General features: G+C 50.5%; 1 protein-coding gene across 3 annotated transcripts in view; it reads left to right on the forward strand.

Annotated features, from left to right (window-relative positions):
* Positions 1 to 14,345, forward strand: part of CTIF (cap binding complex dependent translation initiation factor) — a 273,319-nt gene that overhangs the window by 191,071 nt on the left and 67,903 nt on the right. The gene's annotated exons all lie outside the window — the stretch shown is intronic.

A 14,345-nucleotide genomic window follows, 5' to 3' on the forward strand; every position in this document is an offset into this window, starting at 1 on the left:
GAGAGAGAGAGAGAGACTAGAGCACTCTCAGCTCAAACTTATGGTGGTGCTAGGATTGAACCTGGAACCTCAGAGCCTCGGATATAACAGGCTTTTGCATCACCATTATGCTTTCTCCTCAGCCTAATCCTCCCTCTTTTTATCATTAACAATTAAATTAGGGATGGGAATAGATAGCAAAATGGTTATGCCTGAGGCTCTGAAGTCCCAGGTTCAATACCCACACCACCATAATCCACAGCTGAGTACTGCTCTGGTAAAGGAAAACACACACACACACACACACACACACACACACACACACTTAAATTCATTGGATTCAGGAGACAAAATAATGGTTCTGCAAAACACTTTCATGCCTGAGGCTCTGAGGTCCCAGGTTCAATCCCCAGCACCATCATAAGTCAGAGTTGCTCGCTCGCTCTCTCTCATTATTTCTTTCTCCCTGTATGTCACTCATTCAAATAAATAAAAAAGAAAGAAAAGAAGAAAGAAATTTTTACAAAAGACCAGCACACTGCTCAGCTGTGGAATATGCGGCACTGGACAAGGAAGCCAAGCCCTCCTGTGTGCTGCCACTGAGAGATGTCCCCAGCTGGGACCATCCTCTTCTTGTTATTATTTGTCTTCCCTGGGACTTCACTGCTCCAGGCTGACTTTTTCAACTAGAAGTAGAGAGACAGAGACCAGTGGAGAGAGAGAAAGAGAGAGAGAGAAAGACGCCACAGCACCTAAACTCCCTCCAATGCAGTGGAATTGGGACTTGAACCTGGGTCCATGTACACAACAAACCAGGTACTGTCTTGTGAGCTGTCTTGCTGGCCTGTAGTAGTTATTCTATTTTCATGAACGTCCTTTTTCTTTCATTGTTTTTCTATATTTCACTACTTGGATAGATACAGAGAGAAATTGAGAGGGGAGAAGGAGATAGAGAGGGAGAGAGAAAGAGAGAAACCTACTTCACAGCTCATGAAATTTACCCTCTGCAGACTAGGGACTTGAACCCAGGTTTTTGTACATTGTTACATGTGCACTTTACCTGTTGCACCACCATCAGGCTCCCATAAACATATTTATTTATATTGCTATCAGAGTTGTCACTAGGTCTCTGTGCTTGATGAGAAATCTACAGCTGCCAGTGGCCATTTTCCCTTTTTCTTCTTGTCCTTCCTTTTTTAAATTTGATAGGCCAGATAGAAATTGAGAGGGGCAGGGGTTAGAAAGGGAGTGAGAAAGAGAGACGTGCAGACTTCCTTCACCACTTGTGAAGTTTTCCCCTTGCAGAGGGGGACCAGGAACTTGAACCCAGGTCCTTGCACAGTGTAACACATGCACTTTACCAGGTGCACCACTGCCCAGCCTCCATGAACATCCTTTCTAAACCTCCCCCAGAGAGTGTGCAGCGTACACAGCTGGTTGATTACAGCTATGAGGCAGAGACTCCAGAGATGGCCTGGCTAGGGTCCATGGGCACCTGCCAACTAAGCTGGCTCTGCCTATCACCCACAACTCAGCCAAGAGAGACAGCATGGGCACCAGGCTCTCTGCTGAGGACCAAGTCCTGGCCTGAGAGGGTGGCAGGCCATAGGAGGAGTCACCAGCCACTGAGGCAGCCCCTTCCTATTGCCTAGCCTCAGTTTCCTCTTTTTCTTAGGCTCCTGGCTGTCACTGAGGTTCCTCTTGGAGCATCCACTAGCTTCGCTGCCTGTACTCTTTGCCCAGCTCCCAACTTCACATTCCTCCGGCATACACGAATTCCTGGGTTCTGCCCTCCAGCACAGCGTGGGCTGCCCAGGGCCCCTAGTTCACCAGCCAACTCCCTTGATCCTCTTGGCGGGAGTGTGCTGCTGTGAAGGAAGGGGGCGCTCTGGCTTCAGGGCCAGGGAAAGAATGAGCGAGCCTCTTTTTATGGGACCTTTGGAATGACAGGAATTGGAGGCCCGCGCCCCACTCCACCCTGCAGGGCCCTGTTGCCACCCCCAGGCCTCCCCCTTGGCCCAGGGGTGCTGCTTTGCCAAATTGTGCTGGGGCAGTGCAACTTCAAGCCCTTCTCTGTTGAAATGTGTGTGTCCTGTTTAGCTGAGAGGTGTCTGCATCTGAGCTATGTGTAGCAAAGTATTCTTAGCGCAGGCATCAGCCTGTCTGTAACCGAACCCAGCTCTCCCTGGCAACCGTTGCCAACAACACCTCTAACAGAAGGATGTGATACCTTTTCTTGAAGAAAAAAAAAAAACCTTCAACCAAGTCGTAAACACAGCAGGGCTGTTGTGAAAAGGCAGTGCCAACTCAGGACCTGGCACAGGACCAGGCTACAGAAGGCAGTGCTGGCTGCTTGAGCCTTCTCGGAGGCAGCCTCTGAGAAGACTGACCTCGGCCAGGGGGTTGGAGCCTTTTTCTTCAGACTTTCTAACTGGATCAGCGCTGAGCATTGTATTAGTACCTTTGATACGCAGAAACTCAACTGGACAGAAAACAGGGACTCCAAGGAGACCAAGGCGAGGGGGTGGGTGTCCCTAGGATCAGTTTTCACTGTGGAATTAGTCCTAGAGGGGAATCTCTCAAGATTGCTCCGTAAGTAGATCCAAAAATTTTTTTCTTCCCCTCCTTTCTTTCTTTCATTCTTTCTTTCTTTCTTCCTTCCTTCTTTCCTTTCTTTCTTTTTTAAAATTTGATAGGAAAGATAGAAATTGAGGTGGGAGGGAGATAGAAAGGGAGAGACAGACTTGCAGACCTGCATCAGCACTCATGAAGTCTCCCTCCACGTGCACAGATCAGAAAGTCTTGCTACTCAGCTGCAAGACTTATTCAGTGTCATGAGCTGAAGAGGGACACCGTGAGCTCCTGGCTTCCCCCAAATAGCACACAAGGACCTCATGTCTGTAGGAATCCACTGCTTCTGGCATTCAACGGGAGAAAGAGAAAGATAGCAAAGGAGAGACATCACAGCAACCCCTTCACCATCCATAGAGCTTCCCCTTGTGTCGTGTGTGTGTGTGTGTGTGTGTGTGTGTGTCCAGGGCTGGTGCTGGGGCTTGGTGCTAGCACTACAAATCCATTGCTCCCAGCAGCCATTTTTCCATTTTTCTTTTCTTTCTATTTTTATTTGATGGGATAGAGAGAAATTGAGAGGGGAGGGGAGAGGAGCTAGAGTGGGAGACACCTCCAGACCTGCTACGCCACTCATGAAGCATCCTCCTGCAGGTGGGAGGCAAGGGCTCGAGCCCAGGTCCTTGCTCATGGTAATGTGTGCACTTAACCAGGTGTGCTGCCACCTGGCCCCAGCCTTGTGCTGTGTTCTGTGTTCCCGTACAGTACTAGGGGCTCAAGCCCAGGTCTTTGCTCCTGATGAAGTGTATACTTGCTGGTGCACTATCTCCCAACCCCCCAGTCCATGGAGATGGAAGCGAGCTCTTCAGGGGCTGTGTGTATCACCCCCTTCTCCTGCTGTCCATTCCTATCCTCCTCCTCCTCCGCCTCCTCCTCCTCTCCCAGCCCCGCCTTTGCCACTGGGGCAGAGAAGTGGGTGGCTCTCTGACTCTGCTTGTATGTGTGGACCCTCTTTCTCTCTGATTATCTCAGGAATTGGTAGTCCGATTGTCTGGAGGCCCAGCCTCTGGCTTATACAGAGGAAGGCCAGGAAGAGACGAAGAGTGATCCTGGGGCTTCTAAGCAGCTGCTCTGGCTGGCTTCTTTTGGGCCCACAGCTCCTGCACCCTGATGCATTCTCAGCAGAGGCTTATAAGGGCCTGTGATAGGGAAGGGTGCCTCCCTCCGTCTGGGGGACTGCTGCTCGATGATGTGTGACGCACGACCATGTTCTCGTGAGCACCTCCATGTGGGGGAGCACGGAGGCTCTCTCTCTACTGGATGTTCCAGAGCCAGGCTCCTTCCCCCATATACACACATCTGAAAGCCTTGCTGTAAGGTTGCAAGATTAACCCAGTGTCATGGGCTGAGCAGGGATGGGGTGTCCAGCACCCCACAATCCTAGCTCCCCACAAATAACATGCAAAGTTCAGAAATGGGAAATCCAGGAATCTCCCTCATGAAACTATCAAAATCCATCCTCCTAGAACAATCCCACTGCATTCTTAACAGCTGCTGAGCTTCCTGGGCTGAGTTGTCTGAGGAAGCACTTCCACCTTTCCAGCTGCTGTTCTGGGCTTCTGGTGCTCCCTCCCCCCAACTCCTCAAGTCCTCTGCTAGCCCTGTGCACCCCAGGCACAGAAACTCACTTTAGTGCTGGCCCCATCTGGGCATGCCCAGGAACTGAAGTGTGTTGTTCTGCGACTTCCCGAGCCAGGGCACAGCTCTGGACTAGACCGGACCCCCGCACCCATTCACAGCCTGTTAGAAACAGAGATGCACTGTAGTGCACAAGGGCCCATGAGTGATGAAGCAGGGCTGCAGGTGTCTGTCTGTCTCTCTCCCTCTCTATCTTCCCCTCCCCTCTCAACTTATCTCTGTCTCTATCCAGTAATACATAAATAAATAAAAATTTAAAAACTCAACAGAATTAAGAAAAGAAACAGAGATCCAGGGTCAGGCAATGGGGCAACATTGAACTCAGTTCAAGCCCCTCATCCCCAGAGAACAAGAGGCAGCCTGCCAGACATACTTTTCAGGTTCCAGGCTGTCGGGCATCTTGGGGTGAAGGGTGTGCCCAGGTCCTCTCTGTGGCACCCACAGTTCCACCAGACAGCTGGTCCCAGACACCCAGCTGGGTGGGAAGGGGTGTGGTGGCCACCCTGACTCCACCTCGGCCCCAGGGAGCTTCACCAGGTCAGCAATTGTTTCACCACCTCCGGGTCCCCTGCCAGGCCACCAGGTCCTCTTCCCTGCACCCCCTCGCCCCCCCCCCAGCACAGCTTCATTTTCCCCACTAAACCCCTGATAGGGCTTGGCTGGGCGCTGGCCTGTCTGAGGCTGCCATGCTGATAAATGGGTTATCGGACACGGCCGGCTTAGGTGTCCTGGGTCTCAGAGGGTCACCCTCAGCTGGCTGGCTGGCAGTTCACCCCTAGCACCTCCACTGCCTTCCCCCACCCAGAGCCAGGCAGGCAGGAAAAGTGGATCTGTCCCCTCAGCCACTGCTGGGAATCTGAGCTATGCCAAGCTGCTCCAGATCTCAGCCACGCCAGCCCAGACAGGGCGCCTCTACCTGCCGGAAAGTTGGCACCGCCTGGGCCCATGGAAAAAAAATCTCCCTTCGAGTTATATAACTGCTGGCTCTGCCCTGTCCTTGCTGCCCTGGGAGTTGGAGGGTGGGGGCAGCCAGCACACTGGGAGAGTAGTGGCCCCTGACCCTGTATCACAGCGCAGAGTCATTTTTGCAAATGGAAGCTCACATCACTGAATGAGGTCCTCAAGGTCCTGGGGGGGGGGAGGTCCTGGGGAAGGGTCTGATGAGCTCCCCTTTAGTACCCCCAGGGCTTGAGGCTGGCCCCAGTGCCCAGCAGAGTAAAGAAGGCCGGTCAGTCAGGAGCTAGGCTTGGCAGAGAGGGTGGTAAAGTGGATGGTTAAGGAATGAGAGGTGCAAGGCCAGTAAAATAGCTCACTTGGATAGTAGGCTGATTTGCCATATGGGAGACCCAAGTTTGATCCCAGACCCCCGCCATATTGGAGGAAGCTTCAGTACTGTGGGGTGTGTGTGTGTGTGTGTGTGTGTGTGTGTGTGTGTGTGTGTGTATGTCCATCCATTCCTCTTTGTCACTGTCTGTTTCTCTCTTTCTGAAAAAGTTGTCCCAGAGAGGTGAAGCCCTGAGATGACAAAAAAAGAAAAGAATGACTGTTTGATTGTTGGTTTAGGGTTTTTATTTGGAGAGAGAGAGAGAGAGAGAGAGAGAGAGAGAGAGTGTGTGTGTGTGTGTGTGTGTGTATAGGGGAGGTATAATAGTCAAATGCATGCAATGTCTCTATAGATTGCAACTCATACATTAAAACATTTTTGCTCAAGATGAAGTGGATGTAACTAGAAGTGACTGTGCTAAGTGAGATAAGTAAAGAGGTAAGAGACCAATACCACTGGGTTTCACTCATATGTGGAACCTAGAGGACCATGACAAGCAAACTTGAAAAAGCAAACAGTAACCAAACTGCCTCCTTAAACTAAACAAACAAACAGCAACAACAAAAATAAACTATGCTGGAAAAGTAAAATACACAGTGAATTACTCAAAGAGAATTAGGGAGCACATGACTGTTTATTTATGTATTCATTTATTTTTATTGCCACCAGGTTATCACTGGGGCAGCACTATGAATCCACCATTACTGGTGGCCATTTTTTCCTCTTTCTTTTTTTCTTTCTTTCTTTCTTTCTTCATCTCTTCCTTCCTTTCTTTCTTTTCTTCTCTTCTCTCTTTCCTCCTTATTTCTTTCCTCCCTTCCTTTCTCTTTTCTTTGTTTTTTCTATTTTAGTTAATAGGACAGAGAGAAATTGAGAGGAGAGGCAGAGATAAAGAGGGAGCAAGAAGGGGGCTGGGCAGTAGCGCAGTGGGTTACGTGCACATGGCGTGAAGCGCAAGGACTGGCATAAGGATCCTGGTTTGAGCCCCTGCCTCCTCACCTTAGGGGGGTTGCCTTATGGGTAGTGAAGCAGGTCTGCAAGGGTCTCTTTCTCTCCACCTCTCTGTCTTCCCTCCTCTCTTGATTTCTCTCTGTCCTATCCAACAACAACAGTAGCAATGACAGTAACAAAATAGGAAAAATGGCCTATAGGAGCAGTGGATTTGTAGTGCAGGCACTGGGCCCCAGCAATAACCCTGGAGGCAAAAAAAAAAAAAAAAAAAGAAGAAGAAGAAGAAGAAGAAGAAGAAGAAGGAGCAAGAAAAAGAAACATCTACAGGTCTATTTACTACTGATGATGCTTCTCCCCCCAGAGAGCAAGGAGCTAAAACCTAGTTCCTTGTGTTTGGTCATGTGTGCACTTAACTGGGTATTCCACCACCTGGCCCTGGAAATTTATTTTTTTAAGTTTTTTTTTTAACAAGTCATTTATTTACTTAATCTATTTATTTTAATGAGAGAGATAAAGAAAGAGAGACCAAAGCACTTCTCAGCTTTGGTTTATCATGGTGCTGGGAATTGAACCTGGGACTTCAGAGATTAGGGCATGAAAGTCTTTTGCATGGCCATTATGCTATCTCCCCAGCCCTGGACATAGGAATTTAATGGTGGGCATAGTGAGTCACACACACACACACACACACACACACACACACACACACACACACACACACACGTGTGAAACTCTACCCCTGAAATGCAATTGACTTTGTAATCACTATAGGAAAAAAGTTACCTCAAAAGTATCAGTATATGCAGTATAAAATGGGCCGTTTTTAAGTTCCTGATCTGGCAGCACCAACCACAACCACCATCGACTGGCTCTAGAGCTTTCTCTCATCCCAAACAGAAGTGCTGTCTCTGTGAATGCCCCTCCACTCCCCACTGCACCTCTGCACCTGGGGCTCCTAAGTCCAGCCTTCTGCACACAACCCCCACATGTGCCCACAGCTGCCTCTGTTGTGTGGGGCTTACTTCACTTAGTGCCACGGCTTCAAGGTCCGTCCATGCGGTGCGGTAGTTTTGTGTCACAATTTGCTTCCTTTCTGACTTTCTTGCACTGTGCAGATGGGCTGCAGGTGTGTTTCCATCCTGCTTGCTGAGAAACTCAGTTGGTTTCCACCTCTTAGCTGTTATCCATATGACTGCTACAGACATTTGCATGCAAGACCTGTGCCTAGAAATGAAATAACTGACACAGGGCATTGTTAAACTTTTTAGGAACCACCCAGAACTGTCAACAAGAAGGCCCTTTCTTTTCTTTTATTCTCTTTCCTTTTCTTTTCTTTTATTCTCTTTCATTTTCTTTTCTTTTCTTTTCTTTTCTTTGTATGGGGCTTGGGAAAAGCAACATGAGCCAGGACCCAAAGGAAGGATACAAATTGGAGGGAGGGACCAGGGCTCCAGAGAAGCTGTGCTGCTGTGTGTGCATGCCTGGATTGTTCATTACACCCCAAACCCATGATGCAGAGAGGAGCCCAGCCATGCCCACCCACCCCTACTCCCAGCCAGGAGCAACACCAGTGGAGATGGTGGCCTGTGCAGTCTTTTGAGGTGGCCAGAAAAGTTGCAGCAGGCACTTGGAATTCCCAGCAGGGACGTGTATGTGCACTCCTGAGTGGCTGCATACACCTTGGGGTCCTCCCATCAGGCCACCCTCACCGCTGCCCCCATGGACAGCAGGTACTGCCCTCTTCTGTGTGCTAGGGATAGTGTGAGGACAGGAGTGGTTATTCTGAAGTGGGCTTGGAAACAGAGTCACCTTGGAATTCCACAGCAGGCCACAGAGACATACGTGTGGCCTGAGAGATCCTGGATTCATCCCCTGAGCCTGTCACTTGCCTCCCAAGCACTGGTCTCAACTTCCGGCTGCCCTCCAGATTCCTTTCCGTGAAATGGGGGCTGGATGCCCGTCACCTGCACCTGCCGGCAGGGTCGTGGCTGAAGCTTGCTGGACACTTAAACTGCTCCTCTCCAGGCCTCTCCCCCAAGAACTGCTAGTTCATAGGAGCACAGGCAGCTTTCCCTTGCTCTCACTGACTTCCTTTTGTTCATGGTTCCCAGAAGATGCCCAGGGGATACCAGGTATCTAGGACTTGGGGGTCTGGGTGCAGCTCTGCAGGGAGCCCAAGATCCAGTCACCAAGAACTCCCTCACTGGATACACTGGGGCTCCTATTGGGTACCCCCCGAATTCAGCACTACTGAACTCCAGCGGAGCTGTTTAGAGACCTATCAGCAGGGTGAGGACCACTCAGCCAGAAAGCAGATTAAGGCATCCAGAGGAAGGGAAAGCCCTTTAGGTATTGGAAGTTAGGGAGGGCTTCCTAAAAGAGGTGGCATGAAAGAAGAGAGTGGATTTCAGTGGATAGAGAAAACCAGAAGAACCTAGGCAAAACACTTGTAGGTGGGAAGAGCCTGTAATTGTGCACAGAAGGGTGTGGAGGGTGGGACCATGTGCCAAGGGAAGCTCCAGGGCTCCCCCGCTGTCTGCATGGGATGTGAGGTCGCCCAGCCAGGGGCTGATCCCAAGTCACAGTCACCACACCTCTTGCTCATGAGACTGCTGCCAGCTTCTCACCATTCATTCTCTGATGAAACCATTGTATTTTTCATCTTGCTTCTTTAAGATTTACTTATTCGTATGGGGTGGGGGAGAGGGAGAGGCCTATCAGAGCTCCATCCTGGCACAAGGGATACTAGGCATCGAACCAGGGCCTCAAGCACATAAGTCCTGTGCTCCAACACTGAGCCACCTCCTTGCCCACGTTTTCATCTCAGAATGAAACTTCTGGTAGCCAGGGGGAAAATAGCCCAACTGTACAGGTTGGACTTGATGCCTGGGGCTGCCAGTGGAACCTACAGCACCACATGGACCAGAGAGATGCTCTGGCTTCTTTCCCTCTCCCTCTGTCTCATATGTGACTCTCTCTCTTATATATGTTGTAATTAAAAATAAAAGTCCTGAAAATATCTTTTAAGCAAAAAGAAAGTATTAATAAAAAGAAGACAAAGTAAAGAAACTTCTACCTCGGGCAGGGGTAGATAGCATAATGGTTATGCAAACAGACTCTCATGCCTGAGGCTCCAAAGTCCCAGGTTCAATCCCCTGCACCACCATAAACCAGAGCTAAGCAGTGCTCTGGTAAAAAAAAAAAAAAAAAAGAAAGAAAGAAAGAAACTTCTACCTCAGACATAGTAAGCTCCCTGCCAGTCTTGGCTTGGTCATTTCTGAGCTTCTTGTCGGGGAGGTAAGATCCCAGGTACCCACCTCCACTTTGACACTCCTTTTATTAAATATGTATCTGCTTATTTATGAGGAAATGAGAGGGGAGAAGACCAGAGCATCACTGATACAAGTGCTGCTGGATATCAAGCTCAGGACCTCATGCCTGAGAGTCCAGTGCTTTGTCTACTGCACCATGTCCCTGGCTTCCACTTCACCACTTTTTTAATGAATGAGCGGCATTTAGGTGGCCAGGAGCCTCTCCCTGCCCTGACTGTCCCCTCCTCTGTAGAAGTGCCCTCCTCTCTTTCCCAGCATACATTTTCTGGGAGATGAGAGCTTCTAGCTTGCCCAAATCCTCTAGGACTCCATGTCCTCATGTGGTACAGGAGTGCAGGGGAGAGGTTCACACACACACACACACACACACACACACACACACACTCAGCAAGGCTCATGAGTCTCTGTCTGCCTCAGCCTGGTGGCTGGCTCTTAGGAGATGTCCAGGGTCTCCCGGAGTGAGCTAGCACTTGGGGTTCTGAGTGCAGCTTGTGACAGTTGTTTGGGGACCTGGGACTAAGGAGAGCCTGAGGTATTTGGAGGAGGGAGCTGTGATAGGAAGAAAAGGGGGTCTAGCAGGGAGACTTGTGGCATGGTTGTGACTCAGTGAGTAGAGTGCAAGACTTGGGTGCTAGAGGCCCTGGGTTTGTCCCTGCACTGCACATGTTGAAATGGTCCCCTCCCTCCTTCTCTCTCTTAGTTTATTGGATAGAGACAGAAATCAAGAGGGAAGTAGGAGACAGAGAGGGAGAGAGAGACAAAGAGATACCCATAGCACTGCTTCACCGCTTCTGAAGCTTATCCCCCTGTAGGTGAGGGCTGGGGTCTTGAACCTGGGTCCTTGTGTATTGTAACATATGTCTTCAACCAGGTGTGCCAGAGCTTGGCCCCTTCTCTCTTTCTCTTATGAGATGGGTGAATAAATCTTAAAGGAAAAAAAAGATAATAAACAAGAAGTAGGGGAGCTAGAAGCTAAGGGTTAAGAGGTGCCCGGAGCTGCCTGAGACCTGGGTTTGAGCACCAGCCCAGCCTTGCCCTAGCTGGGTGACTTTGGCCACCCTGCTGTTGGCTTCCTGCTGCACAGATTTGGGGGGTCAAGGGGTGGCAGCAGTGTCCCTTCCGGTGGTGATTCTGAAGCAGACACACTGGGTAGATGAGGCTGCTTGCTAATTGCCCCAGATCCTGGTGACCAGGCCTGTGAAGGCCGGCCTTGTCTGGGACTCTCTGGGCCTGGCCTGAGAGCAGGGCCATCCATCCTGGCTGCGCCCACCTGACAGCAGAGTGGCCTTTAGGGGGCGCCAGCATACAAGGGCTACCTCACCTGCCAGCAGGCCTCACCCACTGCTGGGGGCTGGATTTCAGGGCGCCCTGGAGACTGCTGTTAAGCTGCGGTCCTCTGGGCCACTTCTTGCTCTTCTCAGCCCCTCCCAGAGTCTGGCAGGCTCAGCATGGGGGCCCAGCAAGAGCAGGACACAGAGCTGCATTCCCACTGCACAGGTCCAGAGATCTTACGGGTCTCCCTACGACCCAAAGGAGGGACAGAGTGTGCATCCTGGGGTTCCCCAGAGCAGAATCTGTCAGACACCTCAGGCTGGTGAAAGGGACATCAACTGCCTCAGGGAGCAACGGAGTCTTCAGCAGCCCAATTGAGGCTGCTTTTTGAAAATGCATTTGCTGGTGCTTTCCCTCTCAGATAGCAGAGAGAAGGTGGCCGTGGAGCCAGGGCAGGTCACAGCCAAAGAGAGAAAGAATATGAGAGAACCAGGGCTCTGTCTCATCATGTGAGGTGCTAGGACTAGAACCCAGGACTTCATGTATGCAAGTCCTGTACTCTACCACTGAGCCACTTGCAGAGGGGAAGTTGAGGGCCACTTGTGTGGGGAGCACCTCTCTCTTCCTTGGCCCCAGCACTGATTTCCCTTTGGTCACAATGGGGACAATTGAGAGTTGGGGGTTCTTTGTCTCTGTACCACCAGCTTGGTGCTTCCAGCCCCAGGGCCCCTGGAAAGGGGTGTGTGTGTGTGTGTGTGTGTGTTCTTTTTGGATAGAGACAGAGAGAAAATGAATGGGGTGGAGAGAAAGGGAGAAAGAAGGAGCAAAACCCATAGCACTGTTCCACCATTTGTGAAGTTTCCTCCCTGCAGGTGGGGGCCAGGGCCTTGAACCTGTGCCCTCAAGCATGGTAATGTGTGCGCTCAACCAGGTGTGCCACCTCTGGCCCCATGTTACTGTGCATTTCACAGGAACTTCTGATAGAAGTCTTTCTGGAGTCTGTCAGTGCCCCCCCATCCCCCAGTGAAGATGTTCCCAGAGGGAATAGCAAAGGGGACATGGGCTCCTCAGATTCTAGAAGAAATGGCCACTAGATGCCAAGCTTGGGAAACCTGCAGCTGCCAGGCAGAAAGCTGGGGCCAGTCCTCTTTTAATTATTGACTTGTTTTACCTTCTAAGTTGAGAATAGTGGCTTTTCCAAAGGGCATGTTCCTAGTCAACCAGGTCGCCCCAGTCCCAGCACTGAGTCCCAGCACTTGAGGGGGGACAACAGGTCGCTCAGGAATGGAGAACCAACTGGGTGTCCCCCATCATGCTCTTTGGGAAAACAAGGGTATTTTCTTTCAGTAGAGAACCTTCTGGGAGTCAGGTGGTGGGCACCCGGGTGCGTATACACATTACTTAATGTGCATGGACCCAGGTTTGAGCCCCTGCTCCCCACCTGCAAGAGGAAAGCTTCATGAGTGGTGAAGTAGGTATGCAGATGTCTCTCTCTTCTCTCTTCCTGTCTATCTCCCCCTCCCCTCTCAATTTCTCTTTATCCTAGTCAATAAAATAGGAAGAAAAAAATAGCCACCAGGAGCAGTGGATCATGGTGCTGGTACCAAGTCTCAGTAATATCCCTGGTGGCAATTCGGAAAAAGAAGAAAAGAAGAAAAAGAAGGAGCAGGAGAATGAGGAGAAGTAGATGGAGAAGAAGTATTTAAAATTTAAAAGAGAGAGAGAGCTCATTCCAGATCTGTCTTGGTGAAATTCTCACCTGGAGTTTGCTTGAGTGCACTGTGGGCCACTTATATGCCAGGATGGGACCCAGGGAGAACAGGCCATCCCTTCCCCCCACCCATCTAACCCCCCGAGCCAGAGTCACAGGGCAGGGTCTAGGCTGGGTGCCTCGCAGATTCTGGGCCCCAGCAGGTGGTTCTCCCTGTAGAGTGCACACTTTACCATGTATGGGGACCTGGATTCAAGCCCCCAGTCTCCACCTGCAATGGGGAAGCTTCATGAGGAATGGAACAGTGCTGCAGGTGTCTGTCCTTCTCTCTGTCTCTAACCTTCTCTCTCTGTCATCTTCTCTAAAGAAGAAAAAAGTTTAAGTCACCATAGCAGGTCCTGGACACCCTGTTTAATTAATGCTCATGAACCGAGGGCTCACCCCCAAAGTCACCCCCTGGGAGTGGGTGCTGGAGGCAGGTCCCTGGGGAGGCTGGAGACCAGAGCCAGTACTGAGCACCACACTTCACCAAAAATGCCTCCAACCTGCATGGAACAGTAAGGCTAGGAGCCGAGCATCTGAGGCCAAGAGCTCAACATCTGAGGCCAGATGTGTCTCTGGAAACCCAACCCCAGCCCCTGGGTACCCGCCCCCATCATTTGGGGCTCTCACTCCCAGAATGCACTGCCTGAGAGCCCAGAGCTTGCTTTCTGCTGGGGCTTCCCATGGTGCTGAGGAAGCAGCTTGACTGAGATACAGACTGCCAGGACTCGAACACGGCCCCTGCTACTTCCCAACTGCTTGACCAAGGGCAAGGAATTTTGCTTCTCTGGGCCTCAAGACCTCATGGGAGAGATACTGCCTGCCTTGCTGGGGTAGATGAGGCTTGAACAGTGGGGGTACTGGGGGAGCAGCACAGGCTGTATTGCACACGATGAGGGTGAGGGTTCCAGTGAGCTGTCTGACCAGGTGTGCTGCTCCCGTCACCACAGACCAGCACCCCCATCCCCATTCACTGCAGGCATTCGCTGTGCCCAGCTTCCTGCAGACACCACACATCCTAAGTATCCATTAAACTTGCCAGAGGGCATTAAATGTCTTGCTTTTTTCCCCCTAAGACTTGTTTAACCTGCATTTAAAAATTTCCTTCTAACCATCTTTTATTTGTGATTAATTAGAAGATCCTAAGATTACAGAGTATAGTTCCACACCACACACACCACTAACATACTGTGTCGTCATGCTCCTGATGATAACCACCAGTTCTCACAAAGTCTTAGAGACAGTTTGTTTGCTTCTGGTTTTTTTTTTTTTTTTTTGAAGATTTTATTTGTTTATTTGTTTCTGAGAAAGAAAGGAGAGAGAGAAAGAACCAGACATCACTGGTACATGTGTTGCCGGGAATTGAACTCAAGACCTCCTGCTTGAGAGTCCCATGGTAACGGTGTGCCACCTCCCAGACCACGTGTTTTATTTTCTGTTTGTCCCTGCGTTCCAGTTCTCTTGATTC

This window comes from Erinaceus europaeus, chromosome 15 (genome assembly GCF_950295315.1).
Source record: "Erinaceus europaeus chromosome 15, mEriEur2.1, whole genome shotgun sequence".
Classification (NCBI taxonomy): domain Eukaryota; kingdom Metazoa; phylum Chordata; class Mammalia; order Eulipotyphla; family Erinaceidae; genus Erinaceus; species Erinaceus europaeus.